Source organism: Octopus bimaculoides, chromosome 2 (genome assembly GCF_001194135.2).
Source record: "Octopus bimaculoides isolate UCB-OBI-ISO-001 chromosome 2, ASM119413v2, whole genome shotgun sequence".
Classification (NCBI taxonomy): domain Eukaryota; kingdom Metazoa; phylum Mollusca; class Cephalopoda; order Octopoda; family Octopodidae; genus Octopus; species Octopus bimaculoides.
In genome coordinates this window covers 176165054-176169071 of record NC_068982.1, presented here as the reverse complement: position 1 = coordinate 176169071, position 4018 = coordinate 176165054, and the positions used below count along the sequence as shown (strand labels likewise).

The following is a 4018-nucleotide window of genomic DNA, read 5'->3' as shown; positions in this document are numbered from 1 at the left end:
CTTTAAATTTCATGTATGAGAAATATTAAGGAGTAAGGCACAGCTTCATGTGTATACTATTGTGTGTGTGTGTGTGTGTGTGTGTGTGTGTGTGTGTGTGTGTGTGTGTGTGTGTGTGTGTGTGTGTATCGGGTGACATGTCATTAATTTATGGCGGGACGAGTCTGGAAGACATTACTGATCTGCAGTAGATTTAATGAAGCGTTAGGCGGAAAGAGCTCCGTTATTACATGTTGCATTGGTAGTCTTGAATGAAAGATCGTATCCAGAAAATGACAGGCGTCAGTTATATGTTAGGAATTTGGCAGAACAGGTTTCATGCCAAACATGTTCGACGGCTTTAGAATTCTTAAATATGAGGGATTGTTGAGGAGCTACTTGGGAAAACAAGTCTCTGAATCTGCTTAAAAACGCTATATAAATGGTTATTGATGAACGAGCAAGCAAGAGGAGAGAGTGAGACAGAAAGACAGAGACAGACAGACAGAGAGACAGAGACAGACAGACAGAGACACAGAGAGATAGACAGACTTAAGATAATACGGGAATCTAATACCTTGTACTTAAGATATCCATTTTGTGAATGATATATGCACTTGCATGATGAGTTTGCTGCACTACGAACTGGTTGTTGCACATCTCCCAGCATGCTTTGCCATAGTCGAAAATAAGACAGGAACGAGCAAGCAGAGCAGCTTCTACAAAACTGCTCACTTGCGGGAAATTGCAGCCAAACCTTCCTCACGTAACGTGATTTTGTTTTTAAAAAATATTACTTGTCGGATAATGCAATCCTAGATTACGCTGCAATGTTACGGTTAGAATGCTTTTAAGACAATGCGTTTACACGATACGATATAGTCTGGCTTGAACTGATCTACGCTGACATGAGTTACACTTACAACAGTTACAGGAACTCACAGGTCATTCAGAGGGCACGGAAATGTCATGATGGATAAATGAAGCAACCATTCTTTGCGTTCTTCGTCCAATATAGGGCTTGGACTTGGAAGTACTTATCAGATCACCGGGCACGAATGAAACCATTTCATTGGTTAATTATTAAAATGTTCTGACTAATTACATTAGCAAGCATTTTCAATCAGAGTTATTTTAGAATGTTCATTACTTTATGTTTATGACTCGATTCGGTGCCTTCGAAAACAACAAGCATTTGGTATAGCATCGCTCTATGCCACAATGCTGTTCGGAAATCAGGAACGACTCACGTAGATACGAGCATGGTCTTCTTCTTTCGAGTTGTTCTCGTCGTCGTCGTCATCGTTACATCATAATCATCATCATCACCATCATCGTCATCATTTGCGTCATAGTAAACGCTACATTTATCAAGATTGTTCTTACGTTAGCTAGTTGTTACCGCCGTTGTTTTTACCGCTGAACGTATCGTTGTGGATCAATGAGGTTCTGATGGTTAATATCACCATTAGACAAAGTTGTGTGGTGTTGTTGTTGATGTTGTTTATGATGACGATGATGGTGGTGTAAATTAAAATATGAATGTTGTTGTTTAGCCCCATTTCAACCAACTTCGTATAAATCTACGTTTGAAGGGACTCCAGATGTAACCACCTCGTCTTTTGGGAGAATGTAGGGCTACATTATCTAATTTGTCTTTTATAAAACGTCGAGGTGATTTGGCTGTTATTTCTAGCTGAGCAAGGGACATCGTAGAGACTCCCCTATTAGCACGCATTGAAGATGTTGATGGTGCTGATAATGTCGATGTCCATCAAGGAGAGAGAGAGACGAAGAAGACAATGACAATAGTGGTAATAATAATGAGGGTAATGATAATGATAATGTTGGTCATGATCCAGATAGCCCTGATAATGACTGGGATGATGATGGTGATGATGATAATGATGACAATAATGACGATGACAACGATGATGACGAAGACGATTATGATGAACACGATGACGGTGACAACGATAATAATGATACCGGTGGTGGTAATTATAATGATGATTGTGATCATGATTATAAAGAAGTTAATTGCTGTAAACAAGAAATATTTCTAGCTCTCCCTCTAATTATCTTTCTGTCTGTTGTATGCTTTTTCTTTTTCTTTCTGTCTGTCTGTCTGTCTGTCTCTCTCTCTATCTCTCTCTTTATCTCTATCTCTCTCTCTCTTTCTCTTTACCTTTCTCTCCCACTCTTTCTCCCTTATTCAGCCGCTCACTCAATCACTAATCTACTGTCTCCATCCTCTTACAGACCGCCATGATGTGTATATATGAAGAACTGTCATATAAACAGGCGTCAATAACGGTAGCATCGGGCGACCGGCATTGGCAGCAACAGTGACAGCAGTAGCAGCAGCAGCAGCAGTTGGGGCAATAGCAATAGTAACGGCAGCAACAACAGCAGCAGCAGCAGCAGCAGCAACAACAGTAACAACAAACAGCGCTAGGAAAATCAGCAAAGCGACAAACAGCATAACAACAACGGGTACATTAGAAAACGGCACCCCCTTTTTTTTTTTTTTTTTTTACGAAACAAAAACATCTTTTTAAAAAAAAAAATAATTATAGCAAATACACACCAAGCAAAAATTGAACAACAGTTGCAAGCAAAAAAATAAAATAATAATAACAGAAAAAAAAGAAACATTGCTATAATTTCATCAAGCATAAACATCTGCATGCCAAAGGACTGTTCGTCAAGAACTGACTGAGGGGCTAAACAAGAGAAACAATACAAGCTCCAAAAATAACAATCACAGGAAGCGTTATAATAACTGTCAGTTATTCTAAGGAAAACAAAAAAAAAAACTTACTCTAACAAGAATAACAAAAGCAACAACAACAACAACAACAACAACAACAACGTTATCAGCATCCATTAATATTGATTTCATGCAAAATTATTGTTCTTCTTCTTTATTTTCTCATTATTATTATTATTATTATTATTATTATTATTATTAGTAGTAGTAGTAGTAGTAGTAGTAGTAGTAGTAGTAGTAGTAGTAGTAGTAGTAGCAGTTAGCCGGCGACCGCTGGGCGAACCGTTAGTGCGTCGGGCAAAAATACCTTACTGGTATCACTTTCGGCTCGTTACGTTCTGCGTTCAAATACCGCCGAGGTCGACCTTGCCTTTTATTCGTTTTGGGATTCGATAAAATAAAGTACCAGTCAAGTACTGGGTTTGATGATAGTGACTAACATCATTCACTACTACACTTCAAAAGTATCTGACCTTGCCCCTATATATTATTATTATTATTATTATTATTATTATTATAAAAGTATTTTAATAATGGTTTAGTGCAAAGTATTTTTGTTAGCATATACAACATTTTAATCAAATGCTACGAACAGAACAAAAACAAAAACGACAATTATAACAAGTAGAGCATAACAAGAACAAATTTAATATTTCAAAAACTAAAAAGAGTACACTGAAAAAGTACTGTAAAATAAACTAAGAGACAAAAACAGAAAAATATCTAAAACAACAAGGAAACAAACAATACATCAGCAACATAACCAACAAAAGAGAAATCAAACAAAATATTAAAAGCTTAAAATCAAAAAGGGTTATGACAGTAAAATCAACAGGAATTCCGCAAGAAAGGCGCAAGATAAACAACAGCAACAAGTACAACAACAAGCAAAACTATTTTTATGAATTGCACCCTCTGCCACAATTTACAGATGAAGAAAATAACCCAGCAACCCAGTTGCGTCATTGAGTCAACGAACGAAAACAACAGAAATGACCATCGTTCAAACTCTGCCAGTGTAGGTAAGTACTATTTAACTTCGTTTTACACACACACACACACATACATACACATACACACACATACACACACACATACACGCACACACTCACGCACACACAGGCATATATACACACGCGGATACACATACACACACGGATACATACACACGCGCATACACCCACATACACATACGCATATATATGTGTCCAAACAGGCACATGCCAGCACCATGTAAACTCGTATACGCATATATATGTGTCCAAA

At 37.5% G+C, this 4018-nt stretch overlaps 1 protein-coding gene across 2 annotated transcripts in view; it reads left to right on the top strand.

Annotated features, from left to right (window-relative positions):
* Positions 1 to 3014: 3014 nt before the first annotated feature.
* Positions 3015 to 4018, top strand: part of LOC106882686 (vitamin D3 receptor) — a 761413-nt gene continuing 760409 nt past the window's right edge. For both annotated transcript variants that reach the window (XM_052965751.1, XM_052965745.1), the window contains exon 1: positions 3015 to 3774. The gene's annotated coding sequence lies outside the window, so the exon portion shown is untranslated. The remainder of the gene's footprint in view (positions 3775 to 4018) is intronic.